At 42.2% G+C, this 16,098-nt stretch overlaps 1 protein-coding gene across 1 annotated transcript in view; it reads right to left on the bottom strand.

The window, feature by feature from the left end:
- The window catches only part of sv2bb (synaptic vesicle glycoprotein 2Bb), a 56,813-nt gene extending 41,241 nt beyond the window's left edge, over positions 1-15,572 (bottom strand). Inside the window, exon 1 of the mRNA XM_048257829.1 lies at positions 15,512-15,572. The gene's annotated coding sequence lies outside the window, so the exon portion shown is untranslated. The remainder of the gene's footprint in view (positions 1-15,511) is intronic.
- Between the last annotated feature and the right edge of the window lie 526 nt (positions 15,573-16,098).

Raw genomic sequence — 16,098 nt, 5'->3', positions numbered from 1 at the left:
CTAAAATTGACAAGACAAGCCTCTTGTTCCTGCTTTAATTGCGTGATGCCCTTGAGAGTTGAGGCAACTTTGCGGATAGCTTCTAGCGTTTAGTCCTCCGTCGCCATTGTTGCTATGCTGTTGAACTACAAGCTTCGCTGGACTACAAGCAACTCGGCAGGCAAGTTCCGCGTCATCACTCAACTGTTCGCTGAATGGCTCGGCTACACGCAAGCCGTATAATGTAGGTTGGGGCAGACTACGTGCGAGGCTGAAATCAAATTTTTGCCGGAAGTACGTAGGATGGTAACGACCATCTGGAGGTGTCTTGGGTCTAATTCAACGAAACACCAATGAAGAAAGGTGCCTGCTTGATAATCACAGTGAAATGCTCACAACAGCTGCTCTGTTGGTGATGATTTTTGCCCACAAAGATTGCTTTGTTGGTGATTTTGTTTTTGATGTTAAATGTTAAATAGACTTGGCACAAGGAATTTAGCACAGAGGGCTGTTAAATATGATGCTTTTTGAGTAGAATTCAACACTGCTGCGCTACCACAGAGAATGTTGTTGAATATGCTGACTGTGGAGTGGAATTTAACACTTTTGGACGAGCCAGACCCACATTAAAATGTAGGGTCTGGGCACTCACCGCTCGCAGTACTCAGTCCGAGGGGCGGGATAATCGGTTGTCTTTCAAATTCCCTCTGCACGCAATAGGACAGCGCTAGTCCCATGCGTTTCCCACCAGCGGAGCTAGTTGGCTAGTTCAATCCTTTGCCAACTTAATAAAAGCTTAACCACTGTCACACTGTTCGCCAACAGCAACATAATCTTATTTGTTTTCAAGTAGCAGGGAATTCAAGCCAAACCGTTTTTTTTAGGCTAGAGAAGTAGCACAGAGGGCTGTTAAATATGATGCTTTTTGAGTGGAATTCAACACTGCTGCGCTACCACAGAGAATGTTGTTGAATATGCTGACTGTGGCGTGGAATTTAACACTTTTGGCGACTCTGTAGCTCCCCCTAGAGTTGTGATATATTTATATTTTACTTTGCCATTGTAAATAGCCTACTTCTCATGCTTTGTTCCCTGCCTGTACACAATGGAAATGCTTTTGTTGTGAAGGCAAAGGACTAACAGCAGGCAAAAACGATCTCCAAAGAGCTATATCTACTGACAAGATAATGTTTCACGATTCTCGCAAGATGTCCTCAGGTAGGCAATTCTTGAAGTTTCACTGCTGGTTCTCTCGGTAGCGACCAGCTACGCCGAGGCTATGCTAGGTGAACGGTTCCCCTATTACAAGCAGTGTTGGGCAAGTTACTGGAAATTAGTAATTAGTTACAGTTAGGCTACTAGTTTAAAAAGTAATTAAATTACTTTACCAATTACTGTATATCAAAAGTATTTAGTTACTAGAGAGTTTTTAAAATTAAATGTCAATGTGAACAGTACTGAACAGTCACACACAATTGTAGACCTATTTATTGTAGTCTCAACCCTTCAATCAAACAGTAGCCTTACAACAGTACAACTTTTACTTTTGAAGAACCAGCTCAATAAGGTGTTCCAGAGAGAAGTTGTATGTTCCATTGCAGACAAATCAACCCATAACACATACATGGACATAAATTCCGATGTAAACATAGCCTAGTGCAAATACTGTAACTCAAGTCGTTTATTGTAGGCTATTTGTGGAGGGTTTATTTGGAAAGTCAAATCGGCATTTTTCTCTCGAGTTAATCTTGTGCGTGTCTGTGCCAAGGCTATGTAGGCATGTTGGTGCTGTGTTGTGGCTATGTTGAAAGAATGTTAAATTAATATGACGAGGCTTTTGCGCAACAGGCAAAGAAGAGCAGAATGATGCACCACAATGCGCCTACTGCACCACTTGGAGTTTAGGCCTACGAGATGGAAACAAAAGGGAAAGGCATTTAAGATGTCCAGAAATAAGGAGGGATGTGGGGAGACTGCTATTAACTGTAAAGAATGCATCTGCAATGGAAACACAAAACCCAATCGAGGGAAACACTGCTAAGGTCGGGCGACGTTAGATCAGAAGCAGCAAATGTCATCTTGTCTGCTGAAGTCGTTCATTTTTGACAAGGTAAACAGAGTAATGTGAGTAACAAACTAATTTCAATTTCAGTAATTGTAACTGCATTACTTGATTTAAAAAAAATACTTTGTTACATGCTCGTTACCGCTACCGTTAAGTAGTAGAATTGCAGTAACACGTTAGGCTACTTTATAATGCATTTCTCCCAACACTGATTACAAGCCATCAAATTGGCTTCGTAGAGGTTGTATTAAGGTAAAAATCTTGTATAGCATACCTTACACTTTCTTTGTTGTTGCAGACATGTATATCAGTTACATGAACTACAGTAAATGTTAGTGATGCAAAGTGAATGCTTCCCTCTCTGATACTTCATGGCTCTCCGCTGGACATCTCTCCATAGATACGTGTGCTCATGGTATGTTTGCCTCCCACGCTTATTGCACTGAGATCATTTCAGAGGCGTTGAAACAAAGATGAAGGCCTGCTATCCTCCACTCATCACTATCCCATGAGCCCACACACCCCAACCTCCACCAACCAGCACTACTCCCACTCATCTCTTGCTGTCTTGGAACACAAGAATTTAACACTGCGCTAACACAGAGGGTTGTTGAATATGATGCTTTTTGAGTAGAATTCAACACTATGCTAACACAGAGGGTTGTTGAATATTATGCTTTTTGAGTAGAATTCAACGCTGTGCTGGCACAGAATATTTGAATATGATGCTTTTTGAGTGGAATTCAACACTGCGCTGGCACAGAATAGTTGAATATGATGCTTTCTTGGTAGAATTCAACCCTTTGTTGTTGAGGGTTGTTGAATATGGTGCTTTTTGAGTAGAATTCAACACTGCGCTAACAGAGTATTATTGAATATGATGCCTTTCCAGTATCATGCCTGGACATTCAGTCAGTCCGTATGCAACCTATCTTGTATGTGTATTGCTCCTGTTGAAAGTGCGAGGAGGGCTGTGTGTATTCATCTGCTGTAGCACCAACAGCTCAGAAGGATATCTATTACTAATACATGCAATCAAGAAACAGAGGAGAACTAACTCCACCGAGTATTGTCCCAATTTACAGGTGCATGTTGCTGGACTGGAATGTTAAGTGAGTAAAAGAACAAAATCCTCCAGAGCTCTCAGACACTCAATAAATCAATATTCACAGTCATGCCGGTGTAGCTCATGCTTGAGACTTTCATTAGTGTAGCAACTGGCGAGTATACCAGTATGCCCAGGAACAGCTTCCTGTTTAACCTTATTGATGTAGTAAGACCGAGAAGTGATATGTAAGATTATTTGTTTTCCGTGTGTATGGAATGAAGTCTTCAACAAGTTTCCTGGAGTGGTGGAAACAAAAACACATACCACAGATATCACACATATTCATCTGAAAACATAAATTGTTTACAAGTATGCCACTGAGACTGAGTCTTTGCTGCAAAACAATTAAAGGTCAGTCAGCGAAGCGGAGGAAAGTACATTCTCTTTTTGTCACAGCTGCCAACTGCCAACTGCTGCTGGTGGGAGTGATTGGGTGTACACAAACCTGCATCAACGTTAGGAGCAACGTTAGGAGCACGTAGTTGGCACTGCTTTAACTGCGACAAGGATAACAAGAAAGCTTTAACTATAGACCTGTAGAAAAGATAGATGCTTCTGGAGAAGGCTACATCTGATGTTGGGTGCGGCTTCTTTTTCTACTTATTTATTTTGTCTCTGCCAAAACATTATTAGAAAGAGTTTGTGAAAAGTACCAGTGGGACTTGAGAAACTGAGTTTTCATTCCTGTAAAAGCTTGACACCTGTTGCAACCTGCTTAGCCTGTACTGCAGCACCGCTCTAAGCATTTACTTTTAATTAGTGAAACCTGCTCAGCGTCGCAAGTTGTAAAATCGGCAAAACCCGCTAAAGATTTGTTACCTGCGGAGTCTGCCAAAGAGAAACACTTCTTTCATTTCCGTAAGTGACTTCCTGGCTGGGAGGCTGCCGCTCGAGACGTGCTCCATCATCAGAGAGACCATCAGGCAGGAGAGGACCATGGGCTCATTAAGAGCCAGTCAGTAAGCAAATTCCAGTCCAGTCAACAGGGAGAAGAGGAATAAATCACTTCATCAACGTACCAAAGACTCAAAAGCTGCCTGCCATTGGCTGGTGACTCTGAAGAACATGTGATGTGATTGGTTCAGGAAAGTTCCTGGAATTTGAAGTTATGGGTGGATTTGGATGAAATATCTCACTCACTTTCATTAAATACGTAATTCTTTTTTTTTTGAAACTGTCAGTCAATAAAAATATTTTTTTCTTCTGAACATTTTTATGTTGTCTCTTCAGGAAGAGACAGTCAGTATGCAAACTGCAGTCCAATCAGTGGGATTAAATCACTGGATCACTATACTCGTGTCTGAGGACACAACAATGCAATATTGGCTAGTCTGGCTGAAGAACATTTGCTGTGATTGGTTTTTCAGTAAGCCCTCAGAACTCCCTAACCCTGTTGAGGTATGAGTGGATATGGATAACATACCCCACTATGATGATTAAAGTCTTCTGTACATAGCAAATATTCCATAGGTTATGTCTTAGTGTTCCTTTGTTTGCAATCATATAACCCACAGACCAAAACATCTGTTGAGTTTATTGTGCATTGCTCACTCCATATGTGTAGGTGTTCCCTAAACAGCTCTAGGCATGTTTCTAGGCATTTCCCAGCTACACCACATCCACCACTCATCCCTACTACACACACACGTGTCCAGATAGTTGTGCTCTGCAGTAATCACTGAACAACAGCAGTGGCCAGTCACTCTTCTTCTTCACACATGAACACACACACACACACACACTTCACACACTTCCCTTCTTCTTCACACATGAACACACACACACATCGTCATTACAACGTCAGCAGAGGGAGATGGAATGGGATCTCCCTTCCCCTCCGCCCCTAACCCCTCCCTCCTCCCTCGCTGCAGTGATCCTCCTTTGTAAAATTGTTTCATCTGAGTGAACCACTCAGTCCCTCTATCACTCCATCTGTCCACTCATCCGTCCAGCATCCTCCCATCCAACAGTGCTGGTAAAGGTGTGGGGTGTGTGTGTGTTGTACGTGTGTAGCACAGAAGCCACAGCCATAACTGCACAACGGCTACTGAACTGGGTCGCAGGCCCGGAGTGGGTAATCGGGAGAATCGGGAGAGTTCCCGGTGGGCCGCTTCACTTTTGGGCCGGTCGAGGGAAAAATATTGGCATTTGTCACGTTAATCTATCTTCTCTTGAAGTTGGCTACACACGTTCGCATTCTATGCCTAACACCGCAGCCTCTGCATGAGTTGTTCTCCCCTCCCAAGAAGAGTTAATTGGTTGGGTCCATATAGCCCGTCTTTACTAAAAAAAATTCTCAGATAGGCCTACCAGCCGGGCCGGCCCTACCGTAGTGATAAGCATAGACATATTATGTCTATGGTGATAAGCGTCAGGGAGGATGGATGGTAGATGCCATGAGGGACTGAAAAGGCCAGGTAAAAAAGACGAAAAGTATTGGAGGGAAATGCTGCCAAATGTGCCATGCTTCCAATTTTTTTTGAAGAGGACAGACATAAGTGGCAACTGGTAAAGAGAGATAGCCATGATTAGACTATAATGGCGTAATTGGGCTAATAACCTACTGGACGTTGTAGCGTTGTCAACCTATTCGCAAGTAACATATTAAATGAATTAAAATATTAGCATTTTGGTATCATCCAATATTATGCAAATATTGATAACAAAACTCAAGCTTGATCTGTGTATGCAGTAGCCTATAGGCCTAAAAACAAAAGTAGCCTGAGCAGCAGATCAGCCAGTCCCCCGCTGAAAATGATGAGCCCGAAATTTACTATCACTATAGGGACAAGTAGAAAGGATAATAGAGTTAACCATATGAATTAAAGTTATTATTTAATGGAAGAAAGAACAGGCTATGACAGCAGTAGGCTATCAACCTATATCAACCTATATGGCTTGTTTGCTCAGAAGTGGGTGTAGTAAAGGAGCAAATCACCAAACAACAACATGATAGCTGACCCATGCAGAAAAAAAACATGTAAACAATACAGTAGTTCAATATACCTCTTAGTGGAATTGTGGGATACATTTCAAATGCTTTATTTCTTCCTTCCTGTATTTGTTAACTTATCAACCTATCCTTGTGGAATAGTGGAATATTAGCCTATAATAAAAACTACAGGATAGTAAGAGCTGAAATGTTGCCTTATTTATCCAATTTCCACCACCACTAAAAAAGTGGGCCGGTCTTGGGCCTGAAACTCCCGGGCTGAAAAGTGGCCCCACTCCGGCCCTGCTGGGTCGTCTCCTTTAACAACATGTAACTCCCAACATGTACTGTATGAAAAAACAAACACACAATGTACCATCGCACGAACATGGCAAGAAAACCCTACAAATGAACAGACACTGTTGTACAACATAATTATTACCCTAAATGCTAAAATACTCACAACTGAACCCATACTAACACACACACTGTTGCTGCTGCCCTGACCAGGAGGCTCAATGACAGAGTGGAGTGCGTTCACTGTGTAATGAAGGTTCTAATGATGATGTAATGTGAGGAGGTCGGGTCACCATGCCGACGTTAATGTCTCTGTGTTTAATGAGTGTCTGCCTGGTACGGAAGCTCAGGATGTTGGAAAGGTGGGAGGTGCCCGAACAACAAAGAACACCACCAGGTGCTAATGGGGAGTGGTCCTCCATCGTTTTTCTCTCTCTGCTTCCTCTTTTCAGTCTATTTCCTCTCTTTACACAGCGGAGCAGGAGCAGCTGCTGTTGAATTGTGTGTGTGAGTGTGTGTATATGTGTGTGGCAACCACAGGTTAAACAAACACACAGGCCTCCAGTGGCGATAAAATTAATAGCTGGTAGAAATTGCCCCTCGAACAGAGCATGGGAGCATGACAATCCCCATGCTGCTCCGGGAGAGACCTGTCCTCCGCGCTGGAGCACAGGCTGACTGGTGGGATGTTTTAGGCTGAAGGAGGCTAATAGGTCCCGCTCCGTTTCCCCTCTTCTCCTCTCTCCTGCTCTCACTTTTGATTGAAATAGACTCTCTGAGGGGACATGCTTGTCTGGACATGGTTCCTTCCCCACATTTTAAACTCTCTCTCTCTCTCTCTTTATATAAACTGTATATATATATATATATATATATATATATATATGAAGATCTTTATCTTTATCCCTCTCTTTCTCTGTCTCTCTTTCTCTTTTTTATCACTCTTCATCTTGCACTGCTTTGCTGCCACTCCTTACACATTGAATGTTTTTGATTGTGTTTGAGCTGAACAGGATTGTGAGTATGGGGGCGTTGCAGTGTATCATTGGCTGTTACGCGTAACTGTCCTGTCTGTTAATCTTGCTTGTTATGCGTGTGGCTTACGTTCCATTGTGTGAATGTGAAAGTCTGTGTGTGTGTGTGTGTGTGTGTGTGTGTGTGTGTGTGTGTGTGTGTGTCTGTGTGTGTGTCTGTGTATGTGTGTGTGTGTGATTTATGTAGGTGTTGCATGATAGTGGCTTTTATGTGTGTCCTGGGCCACTGCTCTCAGTGAAGCCTCCGGAGATGTACTGGGCTGACGGATTGCCAAGAGGATGGAGTGTGACACAGGCCCAGGGGTGTGTGTAAAAGAGGGAGGAGATGGCCGTGTTTTTATAGAACAGATATGAAAGAGATGAATGGTCCCGTATGGTCCTGGGAGCTCTCATCCCTTCTCCTGCTCAAAACAAAACAGTAAACAGGGTCCTGTCATGTGTAGGTCTTTAGACTGATATAACTAATTGTCTACTGTGCAGAAGAGCTACCCAGAATCAACTTTGTTTGCATGGCAACATCAGAAGCCTGAATGTAAAATGTAATGTGGAGTTTTAAAGCAAACTAATGGTGTTAGTTTTTAGAGCTATTTCTTTGTTATTGTTTCAGGCAGTCAGTCAAATACCATCATTCACCACTTACCAACAACTTACATGTTACAAGCTGCACACTGCATACAGCAAAACAGAAAATAAAGCTACTGTATATCAGAAAGCTATTTATTTAAGCTATTGTATGATACAATCTTACCTCCCATACCTGTCAAATCAGAACAATGTTGATGAAACACTACTCACTTGCAAAGGAACTATTAATTTAGTTTAGCTATATGCTAAAAAGTAGCATCATCAGAGAGTGGTGATGAGCTAAATGTGAATAGTAGTATGAAGAGCAGACTGTCACAATTACAGAAGAAGAAAGACAGAAGTGCCATTGCAGAGAACCCTACATCATATTATATCCCTTTTGAACCAGTGGCATACCCCACAGCCAGACATACAACTATAGTCACATTACAAGTCAGAACATTACTTCCTCTGTCAGATTACTTCCTCTGTCGGATTACTTCCTCTGTCAGAGGCCCCAAGTAGTACGTGTTGGCAACAATACCTCAAGCAGCATCACACTGAGCACAGGGGCCCCCCAAGGCTGCGTGCTCAGTCCGCTGCTCTTCACCCTGCTGACGCATGACTGCACTGCAACCTACAGCAACAATCACATAGTGAAATTTGCTGACGACACAACTCTGGTGGGTCTCATCACCAAGGGCTTACGAGACTCAATACAGGTTGGAGGTCGACCATCTGACCACGTGGTGCAGGGACAACAACCTCCTGCTGAACGTCAGCAAGACCAAAGAGATTGTTGTTGACTTCCGGAGGTCACACCCAACACCTGCCACTGACCATCGACGGTGCTGTGGTGGAGAGAGCGAGCAGCACCAAATTCCTGGGGTGCACATCAGTGAAGACCTCTCCTGGACCACCAACACTGCATCACTGGCGAAGAGAGCTCAGCGCCGCCTGTACTTCCCTCGCGGAAACTCAGGCGAGCAAGTGCTCCACCAGCCATCATGACCACATTCTACCGAGGCACCATTGAGAGCATCCTCTCCAGCTGTATCGCTGTGTGGGGCGGAAGCTGCACTGAGTACAACAGGAAAGCCCTGCAGCGCATAGTGAACACAGCTGGAAGGATTATTGGTGCTTCACTCCCCTCCCTGAAGGACATTTACACCACCCACCTCACCCGCAAGGCGACCAAAATTGTGAGTGATGCAAGTCACCCCGCTCACAATCTGTTTGATCTACTGCCCTCTGGGAAGAGGTACAGAAGCCAACAGCTCCATACACCAAGCTGTAAGGATGCTGAACTCTCTCCCTCCTCTCCCCCCTCCACCCTCAGCTACATAACATCCTGGACATTGGACCCACAATGGCCGCCTGCACTACTCCACTTGCACACTTGCACACTTGTACACTTTACAACTTGTTGTTGTTGTCCTGAAAACACAACACTTCTGCTGCTCTTACATAACTTGCACCACTATGCCACTTTCTTTCTTACTTAGGTCAAACAGAACTACCCAGGCCTTTTATTGGCCTGACTTTGCACTAGTATTTTATTGACTGTCTATGCACAATTTCAACCAAATTTTGCTGCTCTTATTTTTTCATTATTATCTGTGCCCTCTTATTATGACCGCCAAGAGCTTAAGCGGATCATATATAGGTTTAGTCAGATTTTTTTTTTTTTTTTTTTTTTTTTTTTCATGCCCAAATTTCCGTCAATGATTCCCCGGACACTGAAAGACCGGGTACACCAAACTTGGTGGACATGTAACCCCACATGGATAGCATGGAACCATCGTTTTTCGTTTTGATCTGTAGCCCCTCCGCTGAATTGGACCCCCCGAAAGGAGGGTAGGGCAGACACAGTTTTCTGTGAATATCTCGAAAACCGTAGGGTTTAGGAGGACCATTTTTTTTTTGTATGTTGATCTCAAGGGGCCATGTCAACCCATTCCATAACCACTCATTTCATGTATAGCGCCACCTAGTTAAACACAAAAAAGTAAAAATGAGGTGGTGTAATTGAAGGTATCTGTGACCTAACATAGTCAAAACTGCACAAAATTTGGAAGTGTAGGATCATTATGACACCCTATGTATGCACGCCAAGTTTTGTGGAATTCCGTTCATGGGGGGCCACACAATAAATTAATTTATGTTACTATACACCAACTGGCCTGTAGGTGGCCGGAGACAGTTTTCTGTGAATATCTCGAGAACCGTAGGGCCTAGGAGGTCCACCTTTTTTGTATGTTGGTCTTAAGGGGGCATGTCAACCCATCCCATTACCACTTATTTCATGTATAGCGCCACCTAGTTAAAAATTAAAAAGCAAAAAAATGAGGTGTTTTCATCTCAATATCTCTGGCTGACAAGGTCAAAACTGCACGAAATTAAAAGAGTAGGATCATTATGACACCCTCTGAATGCATGCCAAGTTTTGTGTACTTTCGTTCATGGGGGGCCTTACAATAAAATAATTTATGTGTACATTTAGTGACGTTACACCAACAAGGATTCCCGAGGGACACTGAAAGACCGGGTACACAAAACTTGGTGAGCATGTACCCCACATGGATAGCATGGAACCGTCATTTTCGTTTTCATCTGCAGCCCCCGCTGGACTGGACCCCCGAAAGGAGGGTAGGGCAGACACAGTTCTCTGTGAATCTTTTATGGTATGTTGGTCTCAAGGGCCCACATCAACCTGGCTCATAATCACTCATTTGTGATTTGCCCCCCCCGGTAAAAAATGAAAATCAGTAGGATTAAAAGAAAGCCAAAATAAATATTCATCATCATCATCATGGCTGCATTTTCAGTATTGGCGAAAGTAGTCGTTTGTCCACTAGATGGCGCGCATCGTTGCAGTGAGACGTAATTTTGTTGGAAGTTAAAAGTGGGTTGGAAAAAAACAATGGACGCTTCATACAAGGACTGTAATTTACCGCAGCTTAACATCTAATAAGGATAGGGCGATGTTCACATGAAGTGTAATTCCCATTTCTTCTTGAAGCCGAAATAAATCTAAGGATGTTTATCGGACATGCTTGGTTTTTACTGCAGGTACGTTAATCTTGTAATATCAATAAGGACCTAGGTAATGTTACCGTTAGCGTGATGGAGGCATTTGATTTATTGCATTTGTAGAAAACTATAAATGCGGTTATACCAAGCAAATGTATAGCAGCACTGTTTGTATCTTTCGACTGTCATTTATTGCACGTGCTACAAAATCATTCTGTGCAATGGAAGATTTACCAACGTTACACCGGGTCTGATACAGTTTTGCCTATACATCGTGAGACTGAGGCGCCTGTTTATTTTGTTTTAAGTGCGTGCAGGGTGTGAGAGAGGAATCGATGTGCTTTGATTACAGCTTGGTAGTTGTAGTCTGTGAAATTAAAAAGCACGTGTGTGTGAAGTATCCAAACAATGACACCTTCATTTCATTATGGCTGCTTTAGCAAATCACCTTAAGCTACTGTGTAGTGGGTCCCATTTAGAAGTGGCTACTTCATTCAAGCTTTCCTTGACTCATGGAGCTGCGTGAATGTTATTACAACTTTTCGCCACGATATGACAGTTTAAGTCCGCTTGATACTGTAAGGCGTGAAGCCATTGGTTTCAAAGGAGATTTTATTTGTGTCGCCAGCATAGCCTATTGACAATTTATGTTGTCAATAGGCCTACCTTATAATCCTACCTGTAGCTTAGGGAAGCTAACAACTTTCTATTAGGATCTAGTTTGTTAGTTACCGTTTTGTCATAACTCCCTGATGCATTTTTGCATTTAGAATAGCCAGAGCGTGTATATCTCAATCGGAAAATTAAACAATATCGGGTGCCTATGGACTAGGCTGGGTGAACCCAGCCTGATCTGCCCGCTATTTATTTTTTTGATTTCTTAAAAGATTGAGCTTGGTCTGATGAAAGCCAGACTAGCCATGGACCTCAGTTAAACAATGCAAGGGAACATGAATCAGCCTATATTTGCACTAACAATAACGGACAAAAGCTTTTCAACTTTGGCCCGTTAAAATGTGTATGAACAGTCTAGCGACGCATTTCATCAAGGCCCATTTGGACATGTCAGTTATTTGCACCACTGGTTAGATGTAAAACAGCATTTCGTTTCAGACTAGGCTACTGTTACTTAATTTGTGCATTAACAATAACGTTTCAGACTACTGTTACTTAATTTGTGCATTGACAATAAAAGTATTACATGAACTAAAGATGACTAAAATCTTATGTAGAAGAAGAAACATTCACAAAAAATCCATCCATCCAAAATGACCTTTGTTTTTGATAGCTGTTGAAAACGGCATGGAACTGACAGAGATGTTTTTGTTTATAAATACATAAAAATAAATAAATAAATAACATTATGCTGATACCTTTTGCTTTTCCCAAATACAATGTAGCCTACAGGTGTAAGTGACCTTTCATCAATCCAGTTGCAATGGATGAACTGTGATGAACTGCCCTACTTGTGATTGTTTAGAGATTTTAAAGGTTTTATAACAATTCTACATCTTCTTTGGCTATTCTACAATCTATTCACCTTTTCAGCACCAGTAGGGTACTTTCTGTGCCCGCCATTTGCACACACTCAGGCATGCCAAACAAGCATACACAAAAGTTTCAAGAGTGGGGGATGGAGTAAAATATGGAGACAAATTGAAGTGTGATTTATTTTTTTATGAACGGATGTACAGGACTGAGCTGCGGTCATATTTTGTACCGCTATGCGGTACATCTAGTTTACTTATTTACTTACTTTTTTGTTTACTTGAATGTTATGTTTGTCTGTGGACTTAAATTGGTAAAATATGTCTTGTCTTCACCGTGGGATAGTGAGAAACGTAATTTCGATCTCTTTGTATGTCTGGAACATGTGAAGAAATTGACAATAAAGCTGACTTTGACTTTGACTTTGACTTTGATTACAAAATAAACAAGAACTGAACGAAAGTACTAGGCCCTGCAGATATTGACCATGCAGCAGTAGCAGGGCAACATAAGTGTAAATCATATTCCAACTTGATGACACAGTAGGCCCAGGTCTATGTCAGTGCTAAAATAAGAACAAAACTAGATGTACCGCAGAGCGGTACAAAATATGACCGCCGCCCAGTCCAGCACATTTTTTCCACAAAAAGAAATCACGCTGAAAGGCCTATATGATTCTAACTGTCTCACTAAATTGCATTATCCACACTCAATTCTCACTGGTATCTGCTAGACAACAAGTACCAAAACATGATTAGTTCATAGATTTCACATGTAAAATTCATTTTATACAACCCCACCTCCATCTTGCCTGTTCATAATTCTGAGAAATTCTTGATTGTTTGTGTTATGTTTATGTTATGTGTGTGGGTGTGTGTGTGTGTGAGTGTGTGTGTGTGTGTGTGTGTGTGTGTGTGTGTGTGTGTGTGTGTGTGTGCGTGCTTGTGTGTGTGCCTGCGAATGTGCCTGTGCATGCAAGCGTACATATGTCTACTGTGTGAGTATGTGTCATACGTATGATTACTGTGAATGTATGTGTGTGTGTGTGTGTGTCTGTTTGTGCACATGTGTGCACATGAAATGGGTTAACATGACCCCTGGAGGCAAACATACGGAAAAAAATGGTCATCCTAGGCCCTACAGTTCTCAAGATATTCACAGAGAACTGTGTCTGTCCTACCCTCCTTTCGGGGGTCCAGTCCAGCGGGGGGGCTACAGATCAAAACGAAAAATGACGGTTCCATGCTATCCATGTGGGGGTACATGCCCACCAAGTTTTGTGTACCCCGGTCTTTCAGTGTCCCGGGAATCCTTGTTGGTGTACGTCACTAAATGTACACATAAATTATTTTTATTGTAAGGCCCCCCATGAACGAAAAGTACACAAAACTTGGCATGCATTCGGAGGGTGTCATAATGATCCTACACTTTTGATTTCGTGCAGTTTTGACCTTGTCAGCCAGAGATATTGTGATGAAAACACCTAATTTTTTGCTTCTTAATTTTTAACTAGGTGGCGCTATACATGAAATAAGTGGTAATGGGATGGGTTGACATGCCCCCTTAAGACCAACATACATAAAAAAGGTGGACCTCCTAGGCCCTACGGTTCTCGAGATATTCACAGAAAACTGTCTCCGGCCACCTACAGGCCAGTTGGTGTATAGTAACATAAATTAATTTATTGTGTGGCCCCCCATGAACGGAATTCCACAAAACTTGGTGTGCATACAGAGGGTGTCATAATGATCCTACACTTCCAATTTAGTGTAGTTTTGACTATGTTAGGTCACAGATACCTTCAATTACAACACCTCATTTCCTCAGTCCCTGCCTCAGTTATTGCAAGTGTCTCATGCTAAATCACCCACTATGTGGTTACTGTTTTAGACTTGATTTAGATTTAGTGTTATTTAGTATAATTTGTATTTTAGTATATTCTTTATCTTCTACTGTCCTTATTGCTTGTTGTGTTTTTTATATTATATACTTTTAATTACTTTTTCTGCTGTTAGTGAATGTTGTGTGTGATGTCTGTATGCTACTGAGACCTTGAATTTCCTTGGGGATCAAAAAAGTATCTATCTATCTATCTATCTATCTATCTATCTATCTATCTATCCTTCCTTCACCATACCTAGAGATTGCCATGGTTTTATTTCATTTAGCCTAGTAGCTGGTTTGATTTGCATTGCTACAGGCTGCAGACTAACAGCTACATGCCTTGTGTGTTTGCATCACCCTGCAGCACGCTCTGTAGTTCATCTTTCCATGCACTGCAGTGTTGAGATTAATGATCTGAGGCTACAGGTTACTGGCTCCAGCGCCGTTGTGCAGCAGGGACTGCCCACTCTGCAGGTCAGCCATGCTCGCTGTACTCATCCATAATTAAGATAATGAAATCACAGTTTGAGTGTTAACTGATATGAGTAATTGAAATTAGATTTTTAAAGAAATGGGTTGGAGCGAGTCTGTTTCAAAACAAACCATTTTGAGATTAAATTTGAGATGCACAATGAAGCATTCAAATTGGAATTCCATTGTAATTTATTCCAAATCTAATCAATAACTATGAATCAATGAATATATGTCAGCAATGCATCTAGTCAGGTAGTGCTGGTTTGTCATAAGCTTGTTCAAAATAATGCATTGTTGTTCATTATTACACCATTCAAAAGATGAATCGTACATTAATATGCAAAGATATCATTTGATGATACATGTCTGCTGATATGTTGCCTTAACATTGTAAATATGGTTCATCCCAGACATATAAACAGCATGCCACAAGTGTTCTTTCCCTGACAACACTATGAGTCCGTCTCTATCCATAATATTAGCTCATAAAACACACTGCAGTATATTTGTACTTTCAAACCAATCTTGACGCTAGAGGGACTCCCCAGAGTCTGTCATCAATCAGATTAACCCCTATATATCCAGTGTCTACAGAGAACACCTGTTCAGCTTCATGCATTACAACTCAATACCAGGGGGGGGATTTTCATTACCTTTCGCATCCCAAAGAAACCGGCACAATATTCCTTCATCGGGGAAGTGATATGGGAAGACTGATGCCAAGAAAGAAACTGTAGTGAGAGAGGGAGAGAGGGAGAGAGAGAAAGAGAGAGAAAGAGTATGGAGAGAGAGAGGGGGGAGTGTGTAAGAGAGGGGGCGGGGGTGCGGGGAGTTTCTTGATGCAGTCTGGGTGAGCCCAGAATGCTAATAAGAGGAGGAGGCCTTTCCCAGTAGCCTTCTGCTGAACATATACATCTTGTCAGACCTTTGCAACACACACCACACACCACACATGTCATGTACACACATGAACACACACACACACACACACACACGTACACACACACACACACACACACAAACACATCACCTCTTCCTGACTGAGATCAGCACATAGTCAGCACAATCACAAAACCTTAAATGATAGTGAAAAAGCTGGTTACAGAATGAGCGGCATCAGTTTGAGGAGTTATGAACATTCAATAGCAGCCCTTCTGGTGATGAGGGATGTCTTTGGCAACAAACAAAAAAAACATTGAGAGAAAGAATCCTCATACAGGCGATGCATGCGTGGGCTGAG

This window comes from Alosa alosa, chromosome 11, assembly GCF_017589495.1.
Source record: "Alosa alosa isolate M-15738 ecotype Scorff River chromosome 11, AALO_Geno_1.1, whole genome shotgun sequence".
NCBI classification, from domain to species: Eukaryota; Metazoa; Chordata; class Actinopteri; order Clupeiformes; family Clupeidae; genus Alosa; species Alosa alosa.
The sequence above is the reverse complement of the archived record's forward strand: the minus strand, read 5'-3'. Positions and strand labels throughout refer to the sequence as shown.